This window comes from Tachypleus tridentatus, chromosome 1 (genome assembly GCF_004210375.1).
Source record: "Tachypleus tridentatus isolate NWPU-2018 chromosome 1, ASM421037v1, whole genome shotgun sequence".
Taxonomy (NCBI): Eukaryota; Metazoa; Arthropoda; class Merostomata; order Xiphosura; family Limulidae; genus Tachypleus; species Tachypleus tridentatus.
This window is the reverse complement of record NC_134825.1, coordinates 82,849,299-82,871,644: the sequence shown is the minus strand read 5'-3', so window position 1 is coordinate 82,871,644 and position 22,346 is coordinate 82,849,299. Positions and strand designations below refer to the sequence as shown.

Sequence of the window (22,346 nt, the reverse complement as noted above, 5' to 3'; positions counted from 1 at the left end):
TGTGTGAATGTTTGAAAAGCTTTAAAAAATCTACAACGGATTTTATTGCGAAATGTAAGATTAGTTTTATTTGGTAATATACAATCAGAAGCTATGTAATCCACGATTCTCTGTTTTCCACAAAAACATTCACAAGGTTAGTTGCTTATTTGCTTGTACTTTGTGGTATCACCGATTACTGTAAATTGTCAAAGTAGCAAATTTTTAATTGTGTGTATGAAAATGATAAACTGTGGAATAAAGTTAAATGAGCTTAAATCATTTTACATTTTTTAAAGAAAATTGTTTTGACTGTTGTTACACAAATTAGATAAAAATTATTGTAAATCACAATTTGCCTATATTTCGAAAGATCTCCTGTTGTAAATAAAATTACATTTTTCATACAATATTTTCACTCATAGTTTCTGACTGGTTGATTATATAGGCTTCTAACTCTTCAAGAGTGAAATATGTATATATTATAAAACATTTAGTGAGAAAATGTTAAATCTATAATATGTTTAGTTATGATTTTATGGTTAATACAAAAATGGTCAGTAATTCTGGTTTCGTGTCAACAAATCTTTGGTCCCTGAAATAAAGTATCACAAAAAACTTAAATCATATTTTGACATTACAACATTACATAAAAATGTTTAAAAGTGTTTTCTTGAATAAGAAAATAAATCAAATCTGGCCCTTAACTTGAAGAGTGTGGACGATTTTTGAAAGACGAGTTCTTTCTAGAATTTTCCTCTCGATTATAAGCTTAAGATAAGCATCTGGTTCAACGAGGTTTAAGGAGTAGGTGGGATTCAGTGGAATGGAAAAAAAGGCTTTTGAAATTCCATATCATGATTATAAGATTTGAACATGTTTTCTGAAAACGGACTTAAATTTTTACAATGCAAGAAGTTGTAATGACTTTAAACATTTGATTGTGTAAGTGTCTTACAAAACTTTAACCAAACCTGGTTACTAATGTAAAATGAAATTCCATTTCAAATAAAGATAATTTAATGCCTATTACAAGCTGTAAGCAAATTTACCAATGGATTTAAGAAACTAGAAATACGTTTAAATTGCACAAGAAAATTAGCATAAACTAGGAGAAACACTGTGCAAAGTGGTTTAGACAGATTGTAACTACCAACAATGCGCCGTGCAGCTCGGCCTATTTCGGCTTAATATATTACATATTCTTGATTCTCTAATAACAAGACTACTTAATCAGTTTAATTGATCTACGTTCATTTTAATTTCAGCAGTATTTGACCACGTTTGTTACAATATTTATTTAACAGAGTTTTAAATTGGATTGGATTTTATTCTTATTAAAAATTAATTTAATTATATTCAGAGTTATTCAAGAAAGAGAGAAAACATTTCACTAGCTTGTAAAAATCTATTAATGACTAAGTCGATTGTGATGGCCTTGTTTGTCTGCCCTAAACACCGGGCCAGCTGAGAAAAGCTTAATTTGAACTTTGGTCTCTTACGGGTTTTCCACTGGTAGGCAGTTAGAGTGAAATGAATTTAACCAGTTTTGATAGAAGATGCGCGTGGTTGTAGATGTTGAAATAATAATAATAAATCGTAGCGCGTGGTCTGACACTAATGGCAGGAAAAGGTTTTACACAAACGAAGATTGTAGTGAATAACGCTACGAATTTAGTTTCGTATGTAATTATGACACGCTATGTATCTGAGTTGTTGCCTTATTTGTATACTGGCCTGAAATGTAGAAGATAATAGTGCTGGTTATAACACCTCTTTTGGAATTTTAGAATGTATAAACAAAACCTACAAAAAACAAATGTTTCCCACCTACAGAGTGACAATTTTTTACCATCGACCTTGAAAGCCTAATAAAGGCTAAAACAGATCATGAAATTGTAATATTTCACTAATAATGGATGCTGTTATTATTGGATCTGAGGCAGTGTTGCATAATCCGTTTCACATCTGATTTTAATAACAGAACCTCGGGTATTTTAAATCATTTAAAATGTTTCACTAAATTTGCATTTTTTATATTAATTTACGTCATTATTCCTTGCGTTCAAGGAGTGTCACTTTGTGCAACTGACTGTCAAACTTACAACTGACAGGTATTTATTTTATTTCAGAAAATAATTCAAAAGAAGATTTATAAAACTGTTATGTAGTTGCAACCTAATGGTTTCAGTATTGTACGTAGCTGCAACCTAATGATATCAGTATTGTACGTAGCTGCAACCTAATGGTATCAGATTTGTAATACATGGCAGAATTGTTATGGCATTATTTGTTTCTATTGCTCGATAACACACCGTTTAGACTTCACCGTAAGCAAAATCAGTTTTTTTCTCTTTTGAGGCTATTTATGGCTTTAACTGTCTGAAACAGTACATTTTCGTTTAAATAGCTGAAACACCGTTTCCATCATTCGTTTTGTTTAATTAAATGTTCGTGTTAATGACTGTAATAAGATTTGTGCCAGCAAACTTGGAATAGTAGGAAATTACACAAGTGAGAAATGTTTTTATCAAGGAAGTGTGGTTCTGATTTATGGCTTTGGAGCAACTTTTACAGGGTTTCATACATTAATATTGAAGACCTATTAAACAACTTTACATCAAGCAAATTACGATATATTAAATGATAGCATCGCCCTCTGCATATTTACCACGTAACTAATTTTAGTGAACTTCGAACTCATTTCTTTCCACCACATCTTTTAGTAAAAACACTACTTCATAATATGTTGGGTTACACGTATTTTTTTTCACATGTATTTACATGTTGTTTGGTAGAAGATACGTATACATTGTGAAATATTCTGAGGTCTTATCTCCTTTCAAGTTTCTATTACTAAGATGTTTAAATTAGCACTCTTGGTGAAAAAAAAATCTAAGAGCACGTGTTTATGTGGATGTTATTTTAAATGTCAGCTGATTCGTTAAAATCGCTTTGTAAAACGTCGTCCTTTCAATAAATCACATAGATTATGATTTGTATTTATCTACAAAACTTCAAAAATAGTGCACCCGCTTTAGGGTTTCTAATAACTTTAAATTAAGATTAATTGTTCAAGCACACAAGTTTCGTTTTCCTGATGCAACGTCAGAACAATAGTAGATAAAGTCAAGAAATCATTTCATCTGTGATTTTCGTTGTCATTGTATGTGAAAATTGATAGCAACCGTCGTGTTACAAAAAGGTTTTTTATCATTATAGTTTTTATTTCTCTTGGTATTTACTAAACAGTCGTTTTCTGGACTTCTTTAACATTTCTACACCATTTGGTCTCAAGTGTATGCCATAATGAGGTTAGTTCGCCTCTCACGTTCTTGTTCTCCAGTAGCAATATCACAGTGGACTGATGTGAAAACAACAACAACAACACTAAGTTAATGTATTTTATTCAAAGAGCATCCAAAAATAGTTAAATGAAGCACACAACAGATAATAAAAAAAAAACTGTGGGGAAACGTTGTCCATTATTATTATATATCATCACTACATTACATATCATCACAACATATTATCATTATATATCATCACTATATATTATCATTATATATCATCACTATATATTATCATTATATATCATCACTACATTACATATCATCACTATATATTATCATTAGATATTATCACTATATATTATCATAACATATCATCACAATATATTATCATTATATATCATCACTATATATTATCATTATATATCATCACTATATATTATCATTACATATCATCACTATATATTATCATTACATATCATCACTATATATTATCATTACATATCATCGCTATATATTATCATTATATATCATCACTATATATTATCATTACATATCAGCACTATATATTATCATTATATGTTATCACTACATATTATCATTAGATATCATCACTATATATTATCAGTACATATCATCACTATATATTATCAGTACATATCATCACTATATATTATCATTACATATCATCACTATATATTATCATTATATATCATCACTATATATTATCATTACATATCATCACTACATATTATCATTACATATCATCCCTATATATTATCATTATGTATTATCACTATATATTATCATTACATATCAGCACTATATATTATCATTATATGTTATCACTACATATTATCATTAGATATCATCACTATATATTATCAGTACATATCATCACTATATATTATCATTACATATCATCCCTATATATTATCATTATGTATTATCACTATATATTATCATTACATATTATCACTATATATTATCATTACATATCATCACTATATATTATCATTACATATCATCACTATATAATATCATTATATGTTATCACTATATATTATCATTATATATCATTATATGTTATCACTATATATTATCATTACATATCATCACTATATATTATCAGTACATATCATCACTATATATTATCATTATATGTTATCACTACGTATTATCATTACATATCATCACTGTATATTATCATTAGATATCATCACTATATATTATCATTACATATCATCACTATATATTATCATTACATATCATCACTATATATTATCATTATATGTCATCACTATATATTATCATTAGATATCATCACTCTATATTATCATTACATATCATCACTATATATTATCATTATATGTCATCACTATATATTATCATTAGATATCATCACTATATATTATCATTACATATCATCACTATATATTATCATTATATATCATCACTATATATTATCATTACATATCATCACTATATGTTATCATTAGATATCATCACTATATATTATCATTACATATCATCACTATATAATATCATTATATGTTATCACTATATATTATCATTATATATCATTATATGTGATCACTATATATTATCATTACATATCATCACTATATATTATCATAACATATCATCACTATATATTATCATTATATGTTATCACTACGTATTATCATTACATATCATCACTGTATATTATCATTAGATATCATCACTATATATTATCATTATATATCATCACTATATATTATCATTACATATCATCACTATATATTATCAGTACATATCATCACTATATATTATCATTAGATATCATCACTATATATTATCATTAGATATCATCACTATATATTATCATCACATATCATCACTATATATTATCATTATATGTTATCACTATATATTACATTATATGTTATCACTATATATTATCATTATATATTACGTGGAATGCTGCTGACAACAACATAAATAACTAAGATTGAACAGAAATTACAAAACATTGTTGCACATTCTCATTCTACAACTCAGCTAAAACAGTTTGAGAAAATATCACATACACTATTAAACTTAAGGTCACTAAAACTCAACTTCTGGCATTTATCTTACTCTGTTTTAGGTTTTACTGATAAGTAATCGGTTGTTTCGAAATTTTCAGGCAAACGTATACAAGGATATTCTACGCCAGTCGTCCCTGGTTTTGAAGCGAAGGCAGCTGTCAACAGCCTCCGTCACCAACTCTTGGGTTACTTTAAACGAACAGTGGGAACTGAAAGTCACCCGTATAGTAGCAGCACGTTTAGTTTTGTTTGTTTTTATTGGTAACAAGACGGGAACCATGAACCCTTGGTTCCAATTCTGACACGCTAACCATATTCTTTACAACTTATGTTTATCGAAGTATTTTAACTCTTATTCAATCTAAAGAAATAAATGGTGAGGTGTTTTAGCACTCTTAGTTTCATGTGTTTTCACTCTCTCTTCCTTTTTTGTGGGCCTAATATGGCCAGGTGGTTAAAGTGCTCGACTTATAATATAAGTGTTTAAATCCCCATCCCAGTTAAAATGATCGCCCTTTCAGCTGTTGGTACGTTATAATGTTACGGTCAATCCCACTATTCGTTGGTAAAAGAGTAGCCTAAGAGTTAACGGTGAGTGGTGATAACTAGCTGTCTTCCCTCTAGTTTTTCACTGCTAGAATCGGAACGGCTAGTTCAGATAGTCCTCGTATAGCTTTGCGTTAACTTCAAAATAAACAAACAAATCCTTCTTTCATTGGGCTAATGAAATCATAAAAAAGTAAGATATCACATTACAAGCAGGTAAATATTCATTATAATAGTTCCCTGAAATTATCTTTGAATAAATTAGCTCGAATATAGGCTTATATATATATATCGTGTACCAAGAGATGTTTCACTAAAGTTCTGCTTTCAAACTTAAAAGTTCCTAATTTAACTTAGGAACTTTTACTCTGAAAGCATGGAGACAAGACTAATTTATGAGGAATATCTCATTCTCTTCTAATAACCATCACTGTAAAACCATTATCAGCTATTTAGAATACGTGCGTTTCTTATTTCGATGAAGATTGAGAAAGCAAAACAGTAAAATTATAAGGTGGTTCCTTTTGTATTTTGTCCTTTAACTTTAGTGGAAACTGTAGATGAGATAAATCTTTATTAAAGTCCGACGAAACTTCTGTATACAGCTGCATAAACTTTTAGAAGTAATAATACAGGAGGAAAACACACTCAGAGATTTATTCATATCAATCCACATGACATTTTATCACATGATCTCTCTGTAGATCCTACAATATATGCCAGCAGTTTCTTAATTTTAATTACATTTATTTCTGAAAACGCAGTTCTGTAAGTTAATGGCTGTCTATAACAGAGTATTTTAAGAATCTAACGAATGTTCATTACTTTTTACATCATGGTCAAAAGAACTAATTTTATAATAAGAAACCAGGAAAACGTTTCACGATTTCTAAGTAAAAGAAGAAGAAACGTTTCTATAACTGGAATATTTATAAGCGAGTAGAAAACTACATATTATAACATATTTTATTAATAATATATGTCTTTCGCTGATACAGTGATAAGTCTACGGGTTTACAACGCTAAAATTAGGTATTCGATTCCCTTCGGGTAACTCCACAGATAGCCCAATGTGCCTTTGCTATAAGAAACCACACGCTAATATAAATTAAATATTAATGTTTGTTTTAGTTAAATAAATATTCAGATATGCATGTAACTTGTACTGTTAAAAGTTTATTACGAAATTCTCCCATATTCACCAAATTTGGAAATGATTCTTGAGCGTAAGAATCAACAATGTGTAAATATCAGTATTGTTATCCTACCTGATATTTCTAGAACATCTTCTCTTAAGCTAAAAAAGATAACCAACGAAATGCTCACAAACTTTTTCTACAGTTAGTATATTTAAAACCTCGGAAGCTGTAACTGTGATAAACGCTTAACAATGGCTAAGCGATAGATATTTTACTAGGAAAGTTCATCGAGTTCGAAGTTTACAAGACATTTAACTTCAGTGAATTCACATCGGAGATTATTATTTTTACGAAGACATTACATAACTTCAGTAATGAAAAATCAGCTTGTAAATGGCGTAAGACCAGTCAAGAAACGGAGCTAGCTAGCAACGTGTTAAATTAACTGTACTAATATTAACTCGAAACTAATTCGCTCATCGTGAACCATCGACAAAATATCTTACTCCAGATCAGATAGAAGAATCATTATTGTTTCTAAAACTTTTGTATATAAATCATTAGTTGTAATAACAATTATTATAAATTGTATTATTGTTTGTATATTGAAATGTAATTTTGTTAAAAAAGAAAATTAAGTATATTAATCTTGTTGGTAAAAATAATAAATTTGATGCATATCGATATTCAGTTAAATTCTAAACGAAATTAAAGCTTATTTCAGTTTCAGTCTATTTGAAATTGTAATATGTATCATAATCAACTGTAGACTCCTTCGGGATAAATCATGATACATAACAATATGAAAGATATTATATCTAGTACTAGTACATGTGAATTTACATTCCAAGATGTATTTTTAAGATTGTTGCAGATACCACTTTTCGAGTCTTTACGTAAAGATTTTTTGCTAATGTTGTTTTCATAGTGCAAACCCACACAATGAGGTGTCACGTTATGTCCAATACGGGGAATCGAACCATAGATTTTATCGTTGTGAATCATTGTACAGAAATCATGGATAGTGTAATGTGCAAGGTGCAATTCTTTTAAAGCAGAAATAGGCAAAGCTACTTCAGGGCATTCTTTGCTAGACATCCCTGATTTTGAAGTGATAGACTAGAAGGAAGGCAGCTAGACAACAACGCCGGTAGCGCCAGCTGTTGGGCTTCTCTTTACCAACCAATAGCGAAATTTAATGTTACTTTATAACGCCCCCACAGCTATAAGGGCGAGTATGTTCGGCGTCGGGTGTCAACTTCGCGATACACAAACTGCAAAACGAGTTCCCTTAACCATCACGCCATGTCAGCATGTCAGACTTAAACCACGAGTTTTATGATGAAATACAATTATTATTTTTTATGTTACAAATGAAAATACGCAAAACTACGAGAATTGTAACTACGTGTTCAACTTATTTTTACAACAGTTAAAAAATACAAAAAGCAGACGAATAATAAAAATTACAGAACACTAGTGAATACTCTAACAATAAAAACTACAGAACACTCGTGAATACTCTAACAATAAAAACTATACAACACTCGTGAATACTCTAACAATAAAAACAATAGAACACTTATGAACACCCTAACGATAAAAAATGCAGAACACTTGTGAATACTTTAACAATAGAAACTATAGAACACTCATGAATACTCTAACAATAAAAACTACAGAACACTTGTGAATACTTTAACAATCTGTCTTTATTGGAAAGACTGGCCGTCCTGTTTTGGGTGTGTCAGAAGCATCTCTAGAACTACAAATAACAAAATAAATAATCAATTTAAAAGCGGGACAATATTAGCATACTTAGAAATAAAGTACATTTTGATGATTAAAACGAACTTCTAAACAAACTAATATCAGATTATCAATTAATATCTGAATTACACACTTAAACAAAATAATAAAACAAGGAATGTCATCAGTTGATCAATTGTCATATTTACAGAAATCGATTAAAAAGGGAGCAAAAAACTTTGTTACAAATCTGCAAAGTAAACAAATAAAGCGGTATCTATGCACATAAAATACATTTCAAATTTTATAATTTTAACTGAGTATTTTTCAACACAAACTTAAAATTCAAACACAATAAACACTATTTGAGCAATAGAAAATATTATTACTTGGTTGGTTTGAGCGTTTTTTTCAGACTGCATAGCGGGTACGTTAAGTTTGTTTTTTATCAACATTATTTTTATTGTAATTTTTAATGGTTGATAATGGCGAATATTAATTTTTTTTTCATACGTCATAGACTGCCTACGCTCTATCCAAGATGGAGAATCGAAGTATTGATTTTTAATTTTAGAAAATCAGCTTAATGAATAATAATTTATTCAATTTTCGTTTTAAGTATCATTACAACAGCTGTCAATAGCACAGCCAAGTCGCTACGCTCGTATTATTTCTGATGAAGGAAGACAAACTTTTACAACAATCACTGTTGCAAATGTTAGGTGAACATAAATAATTATTTTTTCATGCTGTCCTATTGCACTTTTATGAAATTTGATAAACTGATTTTCTCGTAAACATTCAAATATATTTAAAGTACTGACTTATCACTTATTTAATTTAAGCGAATAATTTAGTCGTGCTTCTTTGTAGGGGCTAGATTCTTGTAAGATGTGAAAAAGGCCCGGCATTGACAGGTGACTCTTGATCTGAGGGTCCCGAGTTCGAATCCCCATCACACCAAACATGCCCGCCCTTTCAGCCGTGGGAGCGTTATAATGTGACGGTCAATCCCACTATTCGTTGGTAAAATATTAGCCCAAGAGTTAGCGGTAGGTGGTGATGACTTGCTGCCTTCCCTCTTGTCTTACACTGCTAAATTAGGGACGGCTAGCGCAGATAGCCCTTGTGTAGCTTTGCGTGAAATTCAAAAACAAAGAAACAAGACATGAAAAATGTTCCAACATTAACGAATACACTAATTAGAACATTAAAAATACAGCATAAATACTACAGAAACACAAAAGTTCAAACTCACAATAACAAGATCAAATTTACGTATATACAAGGAAACGCACACACAAAATTTCAAAACACTGTAACAGGATTTATGTTTATACATAATACAGAAACGAAGAAATGTCCAAATACAAAGTTATCGGATACTTTAACAAAGATACAAACATTCAAACACAATATTAATACACACACACACACACCCATATACAATCAAATGATCCAACGCAATATCAAGACACAAATGCATATATAAAAAACAGATGTTGTTCAAATACACTTTTATATAATTTATTGTACATACTTAGAAACAAAACTAAGCAATTATTAATTATCAAATGTGTTCAAACAGAACGTTATTAAATGTGTAACTGAATGCACATGAACACATTTGCTTTCGAGGGTATTGTTACATGTACCTAAGCATCTATACTAACAAAGACAATTATGAAATAAATAGTTATATAAAATACACGTGTTTATCAGAACAAGTACTGAAATACAATGTTAGATAACACAAATATATATAATAAAACGCAGATACAGTATGTTACATTTACAGAAACTGATACATGTAGTCGTAATGTAATAGCGTCAAAGTTGCATACACAGGATCACTAAAGCTCTAGAATACAATTCTATAAAATATAACGCATGCAGGTTTGATATACAGTTTGAACAGTAATTCCATATATACGATGAAACAAAATATTTTGTGTATTTTTTTCTGAAGTTATATTAATACAATATTTCCTTTCTTTTTTTCCTCCACTATTACTATCAAATAAACCGCTATACCTATGATACATCCATATACGTGAGATCAGTTTCTATAGCGCGTTACAAGCTATACACGTCATATTCCTTTTTTAATGTTGTCTTCAAATTAGCCAGTTAATAAACCTTTAACACATATGCCAATTAACAAACAACTAGCATTTAACAGCTAGGATTTGAAGTAACTAACATATTTTCTCGAGAGTTTTGTTTTTAAAAGTATCGTGTCTTTCGATACGTGCTGCTTATCACATGAGGTAAAAATACTCTCTAATCGGAAAGATTCCAATTTTGAAGATTATAAACAACTTCCACGAAATTAGCTGTTGACTCGACTTTTTATCAGTTCACTTCGTAATAAATAGCATTAATCATTGGTTTAGGAGTGGGTGTTGAATTTATCTGAAACTGAAGTTTAATTTCACCTGATAAACCTCATTAAACGGTTTTAGTCAGGTGTGTATGTGTTCAATCATTAATATCTATGTCTAATAGCGAACCATTTCCTAAGTTTCAGTCAATAACTCCGGACCACTTTGCTAGATTAATTAAAGAACTATGATATATTAGCATCATGAGCTTTGATTTTTTCACCTGAAGGAATTTGTTTGTGTGTGCTTAGAGCGAAGCTGTATTAAGCTATCTATCCTGACCACTGCTGGGAATCGATCTCGGATTTTAGTATTTAACTCCGTAGGCTTATTGCTGTCCCACTGAGAGACACTGAAAGAAGGAAATAGGAAAACAGTGAACAGAAACGTAGACACAGACGTATCCACTTCTCAGGAGAAACCCAGGTGCATAAGAACCTGCCAGGAAAAGGCGTAGCCGTGCACACTTCTCAAGAACAGGCGCAGACGTATATATTTTTAAGAAATAGGTACAGGCATATACTTTTTATAAAAATAGATACAAACGGATACAGTTTATAGAAACACGCACAGAAAACATACACATGTTTTAGAAACAGATGCAGACAAGTTAATTTTTCAGAAACAGATGCGGAAGGGCACATTTCATCGAAGCAGACGCAATGTTAGGTGTTAACATCCTATCATAACTTTCCTTGGGAGAAACATAAAGTGCTGAAAACAGATTTTATCTATTTAAGCTTTAGCCATCAACCCAGGCTGTGACTTCACTGCATACGCCTGAGCAACTACTCAATTAATAAATTTACAAAAACTTGCGCGGAAAAAGTTTAAAGGAAAAACCAACAGATCCTGTGGATTTGTTTTTTTGTTTTTTTTTGGTGATCCGTCGAGACTGAAGATGACTTTTGAAGTAATATACGACTTCAAAGAGTTAATCGTAAATACATGAAGTGATGTAAAGAATAAATTCTTATTGTTAACGACATAGGTCAGAGATTGAAGTATTTAAAGATAAAAAAGGAATATCTGTTAGCTGCAATAATAACCCGATTATTAACTGGATAATTCCGTATTATCCGTTATACAACAAACGCATACAAAAGAAAGCAGTGGTAAAAAACCAGGTAAGAATTTTGTTATCAAACCCGACCTCCTAACAAAATGTGTAAGTTGTGACAAAACCACAGGTCTGGTCACAAAAAGTAATGTAATTCCTGTAATCTTATTAATAGCATGAACGTTTTGATTTTATTTAATTCCTTGTTTGCAAAGTAATTATTAAAATAAGTCATTGTTATGTTACAATAACATTAAACATAGTTAATTGTATTAACTCTCTTAAAATTAGGTAAAATTCTTTCTCTGGTGCAATGCAAAAACTATATGGCATCGCAGAGTACAATTACTTTAGTAAGAAATTTGCTATTAATTTAATTTAAGTGTTCAACTTATAAGGTAATAGAAGACCATTACTGTTTACATTGAGCTGTTTATTTGTCTGTATTCACCGATTATGTTTGTTTCTTGTGTTTGTAATACAAAATACAAAGGAAGTTCAAATTTTTTGTTTGTTGCTCTTAACTTCAACGTTCAGTGATCTCCAGTCGAGGATACATTTTGTTCTTCAGGAGAGCTTAAGTGATTCATCTTCTTTAGCTGTCAGTTTCCACGATAAAAAATAGAGCAAAAACCGCAAGCCGTCTTCATTTCTCTGTCCACCAAGTAAACAAACATCAATAAAATTATTTTAAAATATTAAAATTCAATGACCATGCAGTACTGTACCTAATGGATTACACAATATATTCTATTTACACAAGCAAGATAAGAGTTGTAAAATATAAAATATTGGTTATAATATAATCATATTCTTTTTGTAAAGTCGAATAGACCTACATTTGCAAACTGTTACAGAATTCAAAGAGCGGATTTTTCTCACAAAATACTTTCCTTTTGAATAAAATCAAACCAAAATATAAAATAAGTTTGTGTCGCTTATTGATTTCTAAATACATCTGCTCTAGGTTTAGTTTATTTGTTTCAGTAATGGTTTTTATTAGATACATAGATATATCCTTTACTAATTTAGGGAAGATAAATGAAACGCAACATAACAAAGACTATATGTTGTACCACAACTTTCTTTCCACGAGGGTTCCTGAAGAATGTAGATTTTTATTATTTTTTGTTGTTGTTCAGTGACCGATAAAGAACTCGGAACTATAACAGCCTCCAGATAGTTGTATATGGAATATGTTAGAATTAACTTCTTATATTATGAAATGTGTCTTTTGTTTTCTTACGGTGAGAAATAAACCAAAAAATTATTTCTCAGACAACCACATTGTTTTTTCTTGTGTATTTATAATGACGAGAGACTGATTTTTTTGACGTAGTACAAACATACGTCATCGGTTTAATTTAGCCGAAAGAAATTATCATATTATTTTATATTTTATATTCATTAACACAATATATTTTCTGTTCTAGATGTGTTTCTCTCTGTTAAATATTGGAATTAATTGACTAATGCAAAAAGTGGAAACAGAATGTTCAAAAACTATATTTAAAAAAAACAATCTCAGTAGAATCAATGAAATTGCAATTTACCAAATATTCTCATAGCTAATATATAACCATAGAATAATATGAGGAACCAATTCTAGGTAGCAGGCGGTGAATACTTTGTGGCATATAAAGTTTAAGTTTTATTGTATACCATATATAATTTAATTTCCATTATTGCATTTTAAATTCAATTTCTGTTATGTAACATCTGATATTTAATATATATTATGTAGTATACATAACTTAATTGTTAATAGCTAACATCAGAACTTAATTTTTAATGAATAAAATCACGAATGTCTAACAAAACAAAACAGTATAACAATTAACACCAATCATTATTAATTACAAAATTATAGTTTATTAAAGAAAAGCTTCAGGATTTTAACTTATTATGAATAAAACCTACAAATATTCGTCTCATAATCTAAATGAATAAATTCAGGGATTATCTGATAATTTAAATCAAAAATATTACAACATAATATATTTTATAGAATACTTTTAGGTAACAACAACGATTCCGTCAGAAATCGCTAATGAATTTGTTTGTTTGTAATATTCGCTCTAAGATATTCGAGGGCTATTTGCACTAGTCTTCTCTAACTGTGATGTGATAAACAATGGGGAATGCAGCTAGTCAACATCACCCACCGCCAACTCTTGGGCTGTTTTATTACAAACGAACAGTTTGAATGATTGTGTGTTGTTTCTTGTAGCAAAGTCACATTGGACTAGATGCTGTATTTTCCGATGGGAATCGAACCTCTGATTTTAATGCCCCAGCGGGGGACGAGATATGATTGAAAGAGAGAGAATGTTACGAAGAAAGAGTTCGAAACCACGACCCTTAGAATGCGAGTCGTGTGCTACAAGGCCATGTATGACGCCAGCACAAATTGCTAACGAGTAATGCTAAGAATTAATTATAAATGACCCTAAATTACAAAGAAATAGCATGAGATATCGGTAATGAACATCCTTAGTAAATTCGAATGAACTGTATGAATATTATTTTGAAACTGTTTTAAATTACTTTTAATAAATTATAAAACAAGTTTCAACTGATTAACACCATCACGCACTGATGATAAACATGATAAAATATTAATGATAATTTTAACTGTTGTTGGTTTGTAAGCGTAGGACTAAACAATGGATTAACTGAAACTTGTCCACTACGGGAAATCTCTCACCCAATTTCAGCTTTACAAGTCAGGAAAATTATCTCTTTCTCGCCGTCTGGTGACTTAGGTGTCAATATCAAATATCATTCGTAATTTTAATATACATCATAAGAAGTTGCTATGAATAATTTCGAGTATTTAAAATAAATAACATGTATTATTAGTTACGATTATTATGAGGTATATTGTTTAATGATAAATTATTAATAAGTAATAATAGAATTAGCAATCACGATGTGATATCATATGACATTCCTAACGAATTTTTCAGGTCTGGAATTTCTAGGAATTACTAATAAATAATTAAACCTGATTTATAAGTGGATGACCTAGGGGATTAGTAATAAATACCTAAATACATCCTCATGTAAATAATAAAGCAGATGAAGTATTCTTATCAAATATTATTAGTAACGTCTAATAAATAATATCAGATGTTTATTTTAGTGTCAAGCTGAAAAATAGGATAGCTACGCTCTCCAAACTGCTGGGATCGCATTCAGAATTCTATAGTTATAAGTCCTCAGATTATTTCTGAGCACCGTGAGAAACAAACATTACATATTACCTGTGAATAACTTTAGGAATTATTAGTGAATAACGTCAAGGATTATTGACGAATAACAAGATAAATTACTAATTAATAACGCAATAATTTACTAATCAATTACACCAAGATTTACTCATGAATAAATCAGGAATTTTTTAATGAATAACACATGTGATTACAAATCAATGATAATGGTTAACAAAAAGATTGCTAACGAATTACATCAAGAATTACTTGTGAATAACAACAGGAATTGTATCTCAAAACGGGTGGTATAGGTATTGTCACTTTTATTGATAAGCATAGAACAATAAAAGTTATTATACCCATACCAGCCATTCTGAGATGCATTTTTTTAAGTGGGTTTCTCGTCATCAAGAACAACATGAATTACTAATAACAACCGTCTGGACTAAATAAATAACATAATTTATTGCTGATGAAAGTCTACCAGAATTGTATAAGATACTACTAATGAAAAGAGCAAGTAAATGTTAATGCATAACTTTAGATATTTCTAAGAAATAGCAGAAATAAGTATTATTAGCAAAACCATTGAATAATATAAGGTATTTCAAATTAAAAACATTTTAAATAATATTTATAATATTATCAATAATTACTAATCGATAACAACAGGAATAAATTGAATACTATTGAGTCAATATAATGAGATATTCTAAAAAAATGATACCATGAACTACTGAAAATGATTATTATGGAGAATTTCAAACATCATCCAATATAAACGACGAATAATATTCGGCATTACTAGTGAATAGATTCAATATTTTCCAATATATAGCATCAGAGATTACTAACAGTCAACAACATAAAGTAATAATAAATTATACCAGGAATATCTGATGCTTGAAATTATACTTTATGAATGAAAAATTATGTTTTTACTTGACTAATACACAGGATAGTCTTTAACGGTAGGAACGTTTACAAAGCTCAAAAGTGGGGGGCATATTTTGCAACATACTGCTATTCCAACCGATACGCGTACCAGAAAGATAACCATTAGCCACCAAAATGATTAACAATTAATGATTAAATACTATATAACTGTACTAGAAAAAAGAACTGTGGAAACATCCCCTGGAAATACTGGAAAATAACAGAAAGGAATGCTGGTATATATATAATTTCTTATCACAAATAAATAATATCAGAGATTACAAAACTACAACAGTCACTAAACTATAACATTAAGACCCATTAACAGTATTGTCACGCATTTATGATAAAGAATAGTAAGGCTTAGTTAAATTAAACATTGTTATCCAATCATATGAAGAAGCAGCAACAACGTCTTTCAGTTGTTTGTTTGTCCGTTTTGTTGTTAAACTCAAAGATACATCATAGGCTGTTTCTGCCGTTTTTCATGTGCTCTCGTGGTTACCGAGACACATTATCGGGAGTTTGTTGAATCTGAACATTCCATTTTTGTGAATATGTCAATCCAGTTACCTATTGCTTTCTATCTGTAACAAAGTACGCTATTTTACTGTATGTGAACTTCTGTTTAACTCTATTATTCGAATTCTTGTTAAAAATAAATACTTCTATTCATGTTCTTTTATTATACAATTACAACGTAATGAAGATTTTTGTTTGAAATGATTTTATCTATCGATGACAATGTATATTGTTTGTTCAGAAAGCAGGAAGACCCCGTTTGACTCAGGTTGCTAAGAACAAACCTATTATTTTATGCTAAAATTATTCAATTCTTGAAAAACAGAGGACCTGTTCAAAAAAGGCATAGTAATAATATTGCATCACTGAAGCAGCAGCTTTGACTAAATTAACAGAACAAAAAATTAAATACGATTTAAAAAATATTACCTTTTAGCATGACGTGCTAGCTCTTTATTAGTATTGCCTGTAATTAAACGGCAGAGCCAGAAACTCTGAGAGACAGGTTGCATCGCTTCTTTTCATCAGGTATTGATTTTCCTGAACAACTGACGTTGCATGACCTTATATCTGAGTAGACGTACTTTATGGGAAGCGTGAAGTATAATACATTGAGCACACCGTGCCTGTTACGGCCACTGTTTGCATATTGATATACATTGACACCATTAGGTAAGCTAGCATATCTACTATTACAACAGTCGAAGTCACGTTACTTGGTACCTACATGGAGAAAGAGAGTATGGGGGCAGTAGGATGATGTACATTATAATTATGTATAACTATTATTCTTTGTTCCTCTATATTTGGAAGTAATAATTGAAATTCCCTATGAGGTATGCTCTCACGTCATGTTTGTCTTGCCATGATATTAGTCGAATAACATTGGTTGCTTGATAGACCTAAGCACTATGCCCAGAGTTCAGAGACTAAAACACATACAGATATGCAAGGAACTTGGAATTATCAATGCTACCTCGTACTGAGTGCTACTAACATTAACTGTTTACTTAACGTTTTCGATACGTCAATAAGGAAAGTGTTACTTCACATTAACTATACGTCTGACGTGTTGGATATGCCTATATTGAAATGAATACCTCTTTGTGTTACTAATAGTAACTACATTTGTTTAACGTGTTAGGTTTTTATTTCTAATGAAATGCAAAATAAAACGATAGGCTCTCTATGCTCACCACGGGTATCGAAACCCGGCTCGTAGCGTTGTAAGTCCGCAGACATACATACTGTGCTTTTGGGGCTTCGTGTGCTACGTGTTTCTATATTGAAAATGGTACATCATACTGAGTGTTACGAAAGTTATGGGTATGCCTAATGTGTTTGACACACAGTAAAACCTGTCTAAGCCGGAAACTGCATAGGGCGGAAATCTGTACAAGTCGGAAATATCAAAATTTTCCGGCATTATCTTAAGATTTCTCTTATAAAATGCCCTCTATATGGCAAAACCTGTATAACGCGGACGGAAAACTATCAGCATCAGATCTAGGTAGGAATTTTGGTTAAATTATTATTTCGTTCTGGTCGAACGAAAAATAACCAGGGGCGGTCAGAAACTATTGTTTCTCTTCACCCCACACAAGAGAAGAATAAATTAGTTACCTGATTACGGAGCGAGTGATATGGACAGAAGTGGCATGTTAGTTATTCATCTAACGCGATGGTCACGAATGACCTAGAAGTTGATAGTGTGTTGAATTTAATTGAGGGGCGTCAGGAAAAGCTGAGAAGAGATTCTGCCTGCCGGAGAGACGACGAATAAAGATGAGGAAGGTTCAGCAGAACACCCACAAGCGTCCGAGGAATGATGTTTAAGAATATTGACTTGGAGAGAGCCGAGAGATGCAAACACAGTGCGCCGACATGATTAGCTCTCATGACTTAAATTTATTAGCTATTAAACACTTAAAACTTTTGGATATTCAAAAATTTAGATATTAATTTAAAATAAAATTTAGATATCAAAGTAACGTACCTCTTTTCAGGGCTGGGATCTATAGATCCTATGAAACGGAACTTTTGCTGTGGGGGGAAACGGGAGTACCCCGAGAAAACCCACTTTCACGACCAGGGCGACGAATGTAGGCCCTGATCGTGCCCGGAAGAAGAGTTTTAGGGAAAGAACTTATACAGATTAAGAACAATTGACATACATATAATTACAAAGCAAATGATAATAACAAAACACAAAACGCAGATGTGGTAGCTCGGATGTATTTTGAACTAAAATGGCGACTGTTCCATAGGGCAACACGGATTGTCCACGTCTGATGGGTCGAATTGTCGGTCAAGCCAGGGAGAACAATTGGTGAACGGCCTAAGCTTCGACTCAAGAAAGGCAGCCTTCCTGCTTGCTCTCGTGATGTGCATATCGTCAGGATACTGGGTATTTTGATTAATCATGTCTGTCTTGGTTTGAGAAACTGCGTCTGCTGTTGGGATATTGTCAGTAAAGGTAGAAGACTCGCTAGTTTTTGGTTCTTCATCGATGGTTTGTGTGCCCTGGGATATTTTGTTAACGAAATTTGTTTGGGTATACTTTGCTGATGTTTGGTTTACAGGTAGCGGGGTGGCTATGGGCATAGGAGATATTCCGCTAGGCTGTGGTATAGGTGTAGGTTGGTTAGGAGTTTTGGGTGTAGTTGGATGGCGTCGGGGGCGTTCGGCACTGAAGTGGAATATATGGTAGTAGCATCCGTTGCGTAGGATGGTTCTGCAATAAGTTTGTTGTGTGTTACAATCTTCATGAACTTCGTAGCTTGACGGGAGGATTTTGAATAAATTCGGTGCACGGCGTATAACACTGACTGGGTTTAGGTTTCAACTGCGAATTTAATTTCACTCGGCTGGATGGAATAATGTACTCCTTTAAGGGAGACTGTGAATAAGCTAGTAGGGCTTCTCGTGGGTGCACAACTAATTTTCATAGGGGAGTTCCATGGCGAACAGAGGTAGGACAAGTCTTTGGGCGTAGACGGCTGGAGAAGGATTCCCCCTCTGCGGAGAATACGCGTTTTAGACGGATCAATGGAAGCGCCAGGCTTGGCCTGCGCAATAAATGTGGCTACTTGAAGGGGCGAGAGGTGAGGCGGTAGACCGTCGACGATTATCGGCGGGACAGTTGGCGGGATCGGCACAGCAGGACCTGGAAAAGACAGCGTCATTATAGCAAGAGAAATGTAAAAACACGTCTGACTAGCACGGAGTCAAAGCTGGGAATCTGACGGAAAACTAGCTTTTACCTACCTCATCTATCAACAAGTAGGATCAGGACCTGAGTAAGACGGAAAAATGCTTTTGACTACATATTCATTTCTTATTTAATTAATAATTTTTCTAAATATCAATAAGTTCTTGTTTAATTAATAAGTTGTATAAATATTAATGAATTCTCGAACATTTTGTTACAGTAAGAATTGGTTAAATGTATTCAGTTCTTTTTCTGCCGTCATTATTCCGGAGGTCACTCACTATTCGAAAGAACGATTGACTGTACTTTTGGTCACATTTGCTGATGGAAAATTAGAGAAACCATGGGTAACAGGTAAAAGTGAAAATCCGCGCTATTTCAAAAATTTAAGGAAAATCAACTTTCTGTGGAATGGAAAGCGAATAATAAAGCGTGAATGACAAGTGCTATATTCGAGGAATTTTTGAACAAATTAAAGAATGGAACAAGAAAATAGAAATATTCTATTTTTCCTAGATAATGCAACTTGTCACCCAAAAGCTCAAATTTCGAATGCTCGTTCAGTCTTTCTACCTTCATGTATAACATCAGTTTTACAGCCACTAGATAATGGAATTATACAGCGTATAAAATTGAAATACAGAAAATTGATGCTTTAGCATATTATTGCAAACATGGACGACTGTAAGAAAGCATCTGAAATGACCATAAAAATTGATGTGTTAGATGCAATTGCATTTTTAAGTCATTCAGTCAAATGCGTAAAAGATGAATACGTAATAAAGTGCTTTCGAAACTGTGGATTCAATCTTGATAATGTAAATTGTGTAGAAGTTGTTTGTTATAATGATTTTAGTGAAATCCAAACTCTGATTGAGAAGACTGATGCAGATGATTCTATGAACGCGGAAAGTTTTGTGAACGTTGACAAGAATGTTATAACAGAAACTGATGAAACTGATGAATCGTTAAGTTATATTAACGATATCAAAATGTATACAAAAACGAAGGAGGAAAATGAACTTCATGAAAAGGCTGTAGAATTGATGTTCTCTTTTAACCGCATGAGAAAGTCCATTTAAAGAAACGAAACAGTTGAAACTGTACACTTTCTCCAAATAAATTTGATTAAGATTTTGTGTACTTATGTAAATTTTTGTTCTTATTCTAATAACTATAACATAAACAGTATAATAACTTTATTCACAAACGTCTTACTTCCCTTGAGTGAAACAAGTATAACATTCCGCTCAAAAATTATACATAATTAAGGAAATGCATGTTCACTATCTAAGCCTGAAAACCTGCTTAAACTGGAAATTTTACTCGGTCCCGTGCTATTCTGCCTTAAATAGGGTTTACTATATCCATATTAAAAATTCAACATAATACCGAGTGTTACCAAAATTAACTGTATGCCTAAATATCATGGAAGTGAACACCTGTTAAAGTTCAGTCAGGTAGCGCTAAATTTTTCTTATAATTTAGACCATTGGCATTTAAACTAGACTAAACAAATGAGAAAATAGAATAACTTTTTTTAATCACAGACATTGTCAGAATATATCTTACGTGTAAAATGTTTATTTCTACATGCAAGCGAACGATCAAACCGACAGAACGTCAATATTTTATTCTTTGGTCAATGTATTAAAAACAGATTTATTTATTTCATTTGTCTTCTGTGAAATATGGTGCATTTGATATTTAATGCAGTAAGCAATGAGGAAAATGTGTTCAGTGTTTTAGTTTTGCTTTCGTTAACTAATAAAAAAACAAACAAACACTTGAGTTGTAATGTAGACTTTTACTTCTAATGACATTAAATAGTGCCAAGATGACAAAGAATATTCGATATAATTTATAGGTTAACTAAAACTGGCAGTGGTTGCTGACTCGTTTTTCACAAAATTTACGTTTTAAAGAAAAACAACACAGATAAACCGCATTGCCAAAACAGCTGTTTTTATCTGAAAAAATCATAATATCTCATTCAGTTGCGCTCATCTAATTAAAAAGCACTGTTGCATTGAACAGCATCTCATCTCACGCCTCAGTCCCCATTTCTATCCTTGTAATGAACAGTATCTATCCATTGCATCTTCTATTACAACCTCTAGAGATAAATGGATCCATCAGTAAGTAATATGAATACTGTGCATGTTAAAGTCTGGTCTCTTTTGTGTTTAGAAGTTATTACGCTTTAACTTTTTGTTTGGTCGCTGTACTGAATCCAATACATG

The 22,346-nt window shown here is 31.5% G+C and overlaps 1 protein-coding gene and 1 long non-coding RNA gene across 7 annotated transcripts in view; one reads left to right on the top strand and one right to left on the bottom strand.

Annotated features, from left to right (window-relative positions):
- The window catches only part of LOC143253775 (putative G-protein coupled receptor No9), a 106,564-nt gene that overhangs the window by 40,002 nt on the left and 44,216 nt on the right, over positions 1–22,346 (top strand). Inside the window, exon 1 of one of the 6 annotated variants that reach the window (XM_076508166.1) lies at positions 12,167–12,286. The exons of the other annotated variants lie outside the window; for them this stretch is intronic. The gene's annotated coding sequence lies outside the window, so the exon portion shown is untranslated. Of the gene's footprint in view, positions 1–12,166; positions 12,287–22,346 lie in introns of those variants that run through there. 6 annotated transcript variants of the gene reach the window in all.
- LOC143253798 (uncharacterized) lies at positions 12,019–20,367 on the bottom strand. The gene is made up of 2 exons (XR_013029850.1): positions 17,322–20,367; positions 12,019–12,873 (listed from the first exon to the last, which is right to left on the bottom strand). It is a non-coding gene; the product is annotated as an uncharacterized LOC143253798 (long non-coding RNA).